This window comes from Ceratotherium simum, chromosome 13, assembly GCF_057802395.1.
Source record: "Ceratotherium simum simum isolate JZ-2026a chromosome 13, ASM5780239v1, whole genome shotgun sequence".
Lineage (NCBI taxonomy): Eukaryota > Metazoa > Chordata > Mammalia > Perissodactyla > Rhinocerotidae > Ceratotherium > Ceratotherium simum.
In genome coordinates, this window is record NC_141912.1 from 6479983 (window position 1) to 6491383 (window position 11401).

At 37.5% G+C, this 11401-nt stretch overlaps 1 pseudogene; it reads right to left on the reverse strand.

Moving 5' to 3' along the window:
• Window positions 1-5176: 5176 nt before the first annotated feature.
• On the reverse strand, window positions 5177-6312 carry LOC101406805 (deoxyribonuclease-2-alpha pseudogene; annotated as a pseudogene).
• Between the last annotated feature and the right edge of the window lie 5089 nt (window positions 6313-11401).

Sequence of the window (11401 nt, forward strand, 5' to 3'; positions counted from 1 at the left end):
ATGCAGATTCACAAAAGGACATGAGCGAAGATGTTCCTACAGCTTTATGACAGTGAGGAGCTGCATGCATCCTAGGTGTCCACCCTGGGAGAGAATATAGGTAAAATGATGTGGAGCCACGTTCATGGAGTGTAATGTGGCAGTTGGAAGAAACAGGTATGGCTCTGAAAAACATGATGGCACACTTATTAGCATAGCTACTATAAAAAACAAAACAAAACAGAAAATAGCAGGTGTTAGTGAGGATGAGGAGAAATTGGAGTCCTTGTGCACCATTGGTAGGAATGTAAAATGATGCAGCTGCTATGGGAAACAGAATGGTGATTCCTCAAAAAATTAAACATAGAATTACCATATGATCCAGCAATTCCACTTCTGGGTATATACTGAAAAGAGTTGAAAGCAGGGACTCAAACAGATATTTATGCACCCATGTTCATGGCAACATTATTCACAATAGCTAAAAGTAACCCAAATGTCCATCAATGGATAAAGGATAAACAAAATGTGATATATTCATACAATGGAATATTATTGTCTTAAAAAAAAGAAGGAAATTCTGACACATGGATGAACTGGGAGGATATTATGCTAAGTGAAATGTCAGTCATTAAGGACAAACACTGTATGATTCCACTTATGTGAGGTATTAGAGTAGTCACATTCACAGAGACAGAAAGTAGAATGGTTGATGCCAGGATCTGTGGGGGAGGGTGGAATGGGAAGTCACTATTTAATGGGTACAGAGTTTCTATTTTGCAAGATGAAAAGAGTTCTGTGAATGGATGGTGGTAATAGTAGCACAACAGTGTGAATACACTTAGTGCCATTGACTTGTACACTTAAAAATGGTTAAAATGGTAAATTTCATGTTATGTGTATTTTACCAAAATTTTTTAAAACATGATGGTTGAAGAAAAAGTAAGAAATGAAATTTTAGATAAATAGATAGATGATACTACCCACATGAATTTCAAAATACATTCATACAAGTGACATCATGCAGAATAGTAGAGTAGGAAGATCTAGAAGTTGCTCCCTCCAACAAAGCAACCATTGAACTGGAAAAACCATTTGGAATCAAGTATTTCAGAACACTGGGACCTGATTGGACACTTATAACAACTAGAGGAGTACTAGATGAAGGCTGCTATTCTAAGATAAGAGAGTGGGATGCATGAACCGGCCACCATTCTCCATTCATCAGTCCCACCATGGCTGTGGGGATAGCTGCTCTGTTCCTGAGGGCATGTCCACAGGGACTGGGAGAGATGCTCGCCTTGGTTCCAGCTGTCTCAATTGCAGCAGCAATTCCTGATGAAGTCTGTCAGAAGATTTGAAGATCCAGGGCCCTTTTATTTTCTTTTATCTTTTCAGAGCCGGATATTTAAGAAAATTTTTGTTAGGTCACTAGCTAACAGCAGAGATAATGGAACAGAAATATCAGTGACCACATACAATAAAGAATATACACTTTGCAAAAAATAGATTAGAAAACTCACAGATAGCACCAGCCCTCAACAAGCAGAAATCAATAATCCTTAGGGTGTCAGAAAACCAAATTTCCAGAATTACCACATTATAAAACTTAGAACTTTCAGTTCTCATCAACAACAACAGAATTACAAGTGATAAATAGAAACCAAAAAGTATAGCCCATTCACAAGAAGAAAAGAATTTGACAGAAACCATTATTGAGAAAGCCCAGGTATTGGAATTACTAATAAAAGATGATAAATTGGTTATCTAAAATATGCTCAGTGGGCTAAAAAGAAAAAAACTCATGGACAAAGCTAAAGAAAATTTTCAAAAAATGGTGTGTGAATGAAATGAGAATATCAATAACGAGACAGAAATTATAAAACAGAACCAATAATAGAAATTGTGGAGCTGAAAGCACAATATCTAAAATGAAAAATTCATTAGAAGGGTTCAACAGCATATTTGAGCAAGTAGCAGAAAACCTCAGCAAACTTGAAGATAAGATAATTGAAATTATCAGGAATAAGGAGCAAAAAGAAAAAAGAGTGAAAAATAAAAAGAACCTGAGGGACTTGTTGTACAGCATCAAGCCTACCAATCCAGTCGTGTCACTTAATGACAGGGATACATCCTGAGAAACATGTCATGAGGAAATTTTGTCATTGTGTGAATGTCATAGAGTGTGCTTACACAAACCTAGATGGTATAGCCTACTACAGACCTAGGCTATATGGTACTAATACTATGGGACCACTGTCATATATGTGGTCCTTCATTGACTGAAATATTATGTGGCACATGACTGTATCTGCATCATAAGAATGCCAGAAGGAGAACAGAGAAAGAAAGAGGCAGAAAAAATATCTGCAGAAATAATGGCCAAAAACTTCCCAAATGTGGTGAAAGATGTGAAAAACATATACCCAAGAAGCTCAATGAAATAAAAAACAGGAAGCTCAAAGAGATCCACACTGAGACACATAACCAAATTTTTGACACCTAAAGACAAAGGGAGAATTTTGAAAGCAGCAAGAGAGAAGCAACTCATCATGTACAAGAGATCCTCAATAAGCTAAACAGCTGATTTCTCATCACAAACCCTGGAGGCCAGAAGACAGTGGGATTACATATTTAAAGCCCTGAAAGAAAAAAAAACGGTCAAACAAGAGCTCTATATCTGGCAAAACTATCCTTCAAGAATAAGGGAAAAATTAAGACATTTCCAAAAAAACAAAAGCTGAGGGAGCATATCACCAGTAATCTTCCCTATAAGAAATGCTACCGGGAGTCCTCAGCCTGATAGGAAAGGACTCTGGACAGTAACTCAGAGTTGTAAGAAAAAATAAAGGAACTTGGTAAAGGAAACTACATAGGTAAATATAAAATCCAGTGTTATTGTACTTCTGGTTCGTAACTCTTCTTTTTTTCTATAGATTTAAAATTTAAATGCATAAAATAATAATTATGAATCTATGTTAAAGGGCACACAATGTTTAAAGACGTATCCATGATAATAACAATCTAGAAGGAGAGGGACAGAGATGTATAGAAGCAGAGTGTTTGTATACTATTGAAACTGAGTTGATATTATTGAGTTGATATTGTTGTTATAAGTTTAAGATATTAATTGTAGTCCCCGAGGTAACCACTAGGAAATTAACTTAAAAATATACAGAAAAGTAAAGAAGGGAATCAAATGGTACACTACATAAAATCAAGTAAATACCAACAAAATGGAAGTAATGAAGGACGTGAGGAATAAAAAGCATGTAAGATAGAACAAATAGCTAAATGACAGAAATGAATCCTTTCTTATCAGTAATTACTTTAAATGCAAATAGATTAAACTCTTCCGTTCAAAGGTAGAAAGGGGCAGATTGTATAAAAAACATGATCCATCTAGATAATGTCTGCAAGACACTCACTTTAGATATAAAGACACATATTGCAAGTAAAAGGATGGAAAAAGATATTACATGCAAATAGTAACCAAAACAGAGCTGGAGTCTCTATACTATTGTCAGAAAACTTACACTTTAGGTCAAAAAAGTTTACAAGAGGGCCAGCCCGGTTGCGTAGTGGTTAAGTTCATGCACTCCGCTTCAGTGGCCCGGGGTTCACAGGTTCGGATCCCAGGCGTGGACCTATGCATTGCTTGTCAAGCCATGCTGTGGCGGCATCCCACATACAAAAAATAGAGGAAGACCGGCACAGATGTTAGCTCAGGGACAATCTTCCTCAAGCAAAAAGAGGCAGATTGGCAACAGATGTTAGCTCACAGCCAATCTTCCTCACCAAAAAAAAAAAAAAAAGTTTACAAACAATAAAGGACATTATATAAGGATAAAAGATTCAAATCACCATGAAGCTACACAATCAAAAAACATATGCATACCTATGCATACAACACAATCCTAAAATGTGAAGCAAAAATTGATAGAATTGAATGGAGAAAGAGATAGTTTTGCGATAATAAGTAGAGACTTCAATACCCCACTTTCTTTTTTTTGAGATATAATTGACATAAAACATTATATAAGTTTAAAGTGTACCATGTGATGATTTGATACATGCAATACCCCACTTTCAATGGTGGATTGAACAACCAAACAGAAGATCAAAAATGAAACAGAGGACTTAAACAACACTGTAAACCAGTTAGACCCAACACATATATACAGAACACTCTACCCAACAATGCAAGATACACACTCTTCTCAAATGTACAGGGGATAGTCTCCATAATAGGCCATATGTTAGGCCACAAAATAAGTCCTAATAAGTTTAAAAACATTGAAATTATATAAAGTATCTTTTTAATTAATCAATTTATTTAAACTGAAAAAAAAAAAACAATTCATCCGTTTCTCCCATTCCCCACCCCCTACCTCTGGCAACCACCAATTTGTTCTCTGTTTCAATGAGCTTGGTTTATAGATAGATAGATGATAGATAGACAGATAGATAGATAGATAGATTCCACATAGAGAAATCATACAGTATTTGTCTTTCTCTGTCTGACTTATTTCACTTAGCATAATGTCCTCAAGGTCCATCCACATTGTCACAAAAGACAAAATTTCCTTCTTTTTTATGGCTGCATAATATTCTACCATATATATATATATATATATATATATATATGGTAGACACATTATGGGTGTGCGCGCATATATATATATATATAGATAGATAGATAGATAGATATATGCCACAATTTCTTTATCCATTCATTCATCAATGGACATTTAGGTTGTTTCCATATCTTGTCTATTTGTAAATAATGCTAAAATGTACATGGGAATGCATATATCTTTTTGAATTAGTGTTTTCATTTTCTTTGGATAAATACCCAGAAGCGGAATTGCTGGATCACGTGGTAGTTCTACTTTTAGTTTTTTAAGGAACTTCTATACTGTTTTCCATAGTGGCTGCACCATTTTGCCTTCTGACCAATAGTGCACAGGGTTCTATGTTTTCCACGTTCTTGCCAACAGTTATTATTTCTAGTCTTTTTGATAATAGCCATTCTAACAGATATGAGGTGATATTTCATTGCGTTTTATTTCCCACCAATTTCCTTTTATTCCTCAACAATCCTGACTCAGGTGTTATGATTCCCATTTTGCAGATGAGTCGACTGAGTCACAGAGAGGTTAAGGCACATAATTAAGGTCACACAGTTAGAAATTGTCTAAACTGAAGTCCAAACTGGCTCCTGAGCCTTAGCTCTTATATGCTCTGCTGGGCTTCCTGGAGAGAAGGCCCTGCTCTCCTCCCCACAGGGCTCTCAGGCCTTCACCAGAGGCTGGAAGGCCTTTCAGAGGGGCAGCAGCTTGGCACACAGTGTGCCCCCACCCCAGTGCTCCTCTCTGAGGTTCCAGTTCGTGTCACCCACACAGTTCTAGGGCCATTCTGGGGCTACACACCACTTGGGGTAGTCTTCTGTAGCACTGAGGGTTGGCACAGCTGGCCCAGGGAAGGCTGTCTATATCACGTCCAGCACCCCCCAGAGCAGTTGGAAGGGAAGATGCCAGGAGAGTTTTGCCAGAACTGGACCTGCAGGCTGCTGCCAAGGGCTTCTGCCAACCAGCGAGAGTACAGGTCATCTCCAAAGGTTCCAAATTTGGCAAAGCTCTAGAAGTTGGCTCCTGCCTTTGATGTGAGTGTTACACTGCTGTTCCAGGTCTGATGGCTAACGTGGTGGCCCTTGACCACTTCCTCTAGGTCAGGGAATTTCTGGGCAAAGGCCTCTTCTAGCTTATGGCAATACATCGAGGGTAGGTGGAGGTCAGCTGTCTGCCAATATTCTGGAACTGAGTGAAAGGAAAAGACACACAGAGCAGGGTCTGCCAGTCAATTTGGGCAGTAGGAGGCCAGCTGTATGCAGCAGAGGTGGCAGGTGCAGGGAAGCGCAGAACGCTGTGGACCACCTCGAAGCCCCCTTCTTGGTCCAGGAGCAGCACATCCTTTGAGTGCCCCCAACTGGAAGAGTCCTGAGCCCTGCTGGATTTGGGTGGCTGGTCATTGTAGGGTAGGAAGGCAAGTTGGCTGGTGTTGCTCCAGTACAGCGGCGGCAGGCTGTGGCCCGCAGCTTCCACTGGCTATTGATGGACCCAGCACCATCATGCCAGCCCCAAGTCCTCATTCATGTACTTGTGCCGCAGGCCCCTCTGCACCACATCGCACCCACTCTGCACCCAGAGTCTGCTCTGGGCCGACAGCTTCTAGATGCTTGTTCATAGGCTGCCCCAAGTCTCTGTATCAGGTCAGTGTCCCTACAGGGACCCACAGCAGCATGGCCAGGAGCAGTGGGCTCAGTGCAGCCATGGGGCTAGGGTTGAGGAATCTGTGTCAGGACCGCAGGATCCAGGTCGTGAGCTAGGCCGGGCTGGACCCCCGGCGACTTTCACTTCCCCAAACCCATCTCGGAACCTGGCTGAAACATCACAAGAGTGGAGGCTCCTCATTGTGGTTTTGATTTGCATTTCCCTGATGATTAATGATGTAGAGAATCTTTTAATGTACCTGTTGGCCATCTATATGTCTTCTTTGGAAAAATGTCTATTCAGATCTACTGCCCGTTTTTTAATCAGATTGTTTGTATTTTTTTGCTATTGAGTTGTATGAGTTCTTTATATCTTTTGGATGTTAGCCCCTTATCAGATATACGATTTGCAAGTATTTTCTCCCATTCCATAGGTCATCTTTTCATTTTGTTGATGGTTTCCCTTGCTGTACAGAAACTTTTCAGTTTGATGTAGTCCCACTTGTTTATTTTTGCTTTTGTTACTTTTGCTTTTGATGTCAGATTCAAAAACTCATTGCTTAGACCAATGTCAAGGAGCTTACCACCTATGCTTTCTTCTAGAAGTTTATGATTTCAGGTTTTGTGTTCAAATCTTTAATCCATTTTGAGTTAATTTTTGTGTATGATTTAAGATAGTGGTCCAGTTTCACTCTTTTCATGTGGCTATCCAATTTTTCCAACACCGTTTGTTAAAGAGACTCTCCTCTCTCCATTGTATATTCTTGGCTCCTTTGTCATAAATTAATTGATCATATATGCGTCGGTATATTTCTGGGCTCTCTATTCTGTTCTAGTGATCTACATGTCTGTTTATATGCCAATACCACATTATTTTAATAACGAGAGCTTTGTACTATAGTTTGAAATCAGGGAGCATAATGCCTCCAGCTTTGTTCTTCTTTCTCACAATTGCTTTAGTTATTCGGGGTCTTTTATGGCTCCATACAAATTTTTGGACTGTTTGTTCTATTTCTGTGAAGAATGCCATTGGAATCTTGATAGCAATTACATTGAATCTGTACATTGCTTTGGGTAGTACGGACATTTTAACAATATTAATTCTTCCAATCCATGAGCACAGAATATTTTTGCATTTATTTGTTTCTTCTTCAGTTTCTCTCATTTATATTTCGTAGTTTTCAATATACAGGTCTTTCACCTCCTTGATTAAATTTATTCCTTTATATCCTAGGTATTTTATTCTTTGTGATGCAATTGTAAATGGAGCTCTTTTCTTAATTTCTCTTTCTTATAGTTCATTATTAGTGCATAGAAATGCAACAGGTTTTTGTGTATTGATTTTATGTACCCATAAAAGTATCTTTCATGACCACAATGGGATGAAACTGCAACTCAGTAACAGAAGGAAAACTGGAAAATTCATAAATATTTGGAAGTCAAACAACACACTCTTAAACCAATGTGTCAAAAAAGAAATCACAAGGGAAACTAGAAAATACCTTGAGATGAATGAAAACAAAAATACAACATACCAAAACCTATGAGATGCAGCAAAAATAGTACTAAGCAGGACATTTATAGCTACAAACAGCCACATTTGAAAAAAGAAAGATCTCCGGTCCGGCCCGGTTGCGCAAGAGGTTGAGTGCATGCGTTCACTGGTTTGGATCACAGGCACGCACCAACGCACCACTTTGCAGGCTATGCTGTGGTGGTGTCCCATATAAAGTGGAGGAAGATGGGCACGCATGTTAGCCCAGGACCAGTCTTCCTCAGCAAAAAAAGAGGAGGATTGGCAGATGTTAGCACACGGCTGATCTTCTTCACAAAAAAAATAAATAAATAAAAATAAAAAAAGAAAGAAAGAAAGATCTCAAATCAATAACCTAACTGTACACTTTAAGGAACTAGAAAAAGAAGAGCAAATTAAACCCAAAGGTAGCAGAAAGAATGAAATACTAAAGATTAGGGTGGAGATAAATAAAATAGAGAGTAGATAAATAATAGAGAGACTCAATGAAATCACAAGTTGGTTCTTTGAAGAGATCAACAAATTTGACAAAACTTTACCTAGATTGACTAAGACAAAAAGAGAGAAGACTCAAATTATTAAAACCAGAAATGACAATGGGGGCATTACTACCAATTTTACAGAAATAAAAAGAACTGTAAGGGGCTGGCCCAGTGGCACAGTGGTTAAGTTCACGTGCTCTGCTTCAGTGGCCCAGGGTTCATGGGTTCAGATCCCAGGTGTGGACCTACACACTCCTCATCAAGCCATGCTGTAGGGGCATCCCACATACAAAATAAAGGAAGATTGGCACAGATGTTAGCTCAGGGCCAATCTTCCTCACGAAAAAAATAAAATAAAATGCAAGAAAATATTATGAAAAATTGTATGCCAAGAAATTGGATAACCTGGATGAAATGGACAAATTCCTAGACACACAAAATACAAAATTGACTAAAGAAGAAAGAAAATCTGAAAGACCTATAACAAGTAAGGAGATTGAATCAGTGATAAACAATCTTCAAACAAAATAGAGTCCAGAGGGGCCTGCCCCATGGCTTAGTGGTTAAGTGCATGTGCCCCACTACTGACAGCCCAGGTTCGGATCCTGGGCGTGCACCAAAGCACTGCTTGTCAGCCATGCTGAGGCGGTGTCCCACATACAGCAACTAGAAGGATGTGCAGCTATGCCATACAACTATCTACTGGGGCTTTGGGGAGAAAAAGGGAAAAAAACAAAAAAAAAAAAGAGGAGGATTGGCATGGATGTTAGCTCAGGGCTGATCTCCCTCACCAAAAAAAAAAAAAAAAAGAGTCCAGAACAAGATAGCTTTACTCATGACTTCTATCAAATATTTAAAGAAGAATTAATATCAATCTTCAAACTCTTCTTTAAAAATTGAAGAGGAGGGAACACTTCCTAATTCATTTCTATGAGGCCAGCCTTACCCTAATACCAAATATCATTACCCTAATACCAATACAAAATTCAACATCCTTTCTTGATAAAACACTCACTAAACTAGAAATAGAAGGCAACTTCCTCAATATGATAAAGACTATATGTGAAAAACACACAACTAACATCATAATCATGGTGAAAGACTGAAACTTTTTCCCCTAAGATCAAGAATAAGACAAGGATGCTCACTATCACCACTGCTATTCAACATAGTACTGGAAGTTCTATCTGGAGCAATTAGACAAGAGAAAAAAATGAAAGGCATCCAAATTGGAAAGGAAGAAGTAAAATTATTTCTGTCCACAAATGACATGATCTCGTGTGTAGAAAACCCTAAAGAATCAACAAAAAACATGCTAGAGCTAATAAGCAAATTCATCAAATTTGCAGGACACAAAATCAACACACAAAAAACAGTGTATTTCCTTATACTAGCAATGAACATTCTGAAAAGGAAATTAAGGAAAAAATTCCATTAGGATAGCATCAAAAAAAATTACATGGGAATAAGTTTAACCAAGGAAGAGAAACACTTGTATATTGAAAACTACAAAACATTGATAAAAGAAATAAAAGACATAAATTGAAAGACAGTCCACATTCACAGATTGGAAGAGTTAAAATCTTTAAGATAACAATACTAATCAAAGCCATATACAGATTCAATGCAATTTCTATGAAAATTCCCATGGTATTTTTTGCAAAAATAGAAAAATCCATCCTAAAATTCATAAGGAACTTCAAAGGACCCCATAATAGACCAAGTAATCTGAAAATGAAGAACAAAGTTGGAGGACTCACACGTCCCAATTTCAAAACTTACTACAAAGTTACAGTAATCAAAACAGTGTGGTACTGATAAAAAGATAGACATATAAACCAATGGAATAAGATAAAGACCCCGGAAATAAGCCCTCATATGTTGGTCAATTGATTTTCATCGAGGGTGCCAAGCCTACTCAAGGGGGAAAGAACAAACTTTTCAACAAATGGTGCTGGGAAAACTGCATGTCCATGTGCAAAAGAATGAAGCTGAACTCTTACCGTATATCACATACAAAAGTTAATTCAAATGGATTAAAAAAACCCAAACTTAAGAGCTAAAATGATAAAATTTTTAGAAGAAAAGTTAGAGGAAAATCATGATCTTGGATTTGGCAATGATTTCTTAAATATGACACCAAAAGAAAAAATAGATAAATTGGATGTCATCAAAACTAAAAACCTTTGTACACCAAAAGACACTATCAAAAGAGTGGAAAGGCAGCCTATAGAATGGGAGAAAATATTTGCAAGTAATATATCTAGTAAGAGATTAGTATTCAAAATATATAAAGAACTCATTAAACTCAACAAGAATAAAACACACAACCCACTTAAAAAATAGACAAGAAATCTGAATAGACATTTCTTCAAAGATACAAATGGCCAATAAGCACATAAAATGGTGTTCAACATTATAGTCATCAGAGAAATGCAAATAAGAACCACAATGAAACATCAGTCCATACCCACTAGGATGACTATTATTAAAAAAATAGAAGCTAACGAGTTTTGGAAAGGATGTGGAGAAATTGGAATTCTGGTGCGTTGCTGATGGAAATGTAAAATGGTGCAGCTGCTGTGGAAAACAGTTTGATGGTTTTTCAAAAAGTTAAATATAGAATTACCATACAACCCAGCAATTCTACTACTAGGTATATACTCAAAGAATTGAAAGTAGAGACTCAAACAGATACTTGTATACCCATGTTCATAGCGGTGTTATTCACAATAGCCAAAAGGTGGAAATAACTCAACTGCCCATCAACAGATTAATGATTAGATAAAATATGCATATACGTGCAATGGAGTACTATTCAGCCATAAAAACAAATGCAGTTCTGATATATGTCACAACATGGATGAATCTTGAAAACATTATGCTAAGTGAAAGAATGCAGACACAAGGGACAAATATTGTATGATTCCTTGTATATGAAATATTTAGAGAAAGCAACTTCATGGACAGAATGTAGAATAGGGGTTACAAAGGGCTAGGAGGAGGAGAAAATGGAGAGTTATTGCTAAATGGTTAGAGTTTCTTTTTAGGTGATGAAAAAGTTTTGGAAATACCTAGTGGTGATGGCTGCCCAACATTGTGAATGTATTAATGCCACTGAATTGTACACTTAAA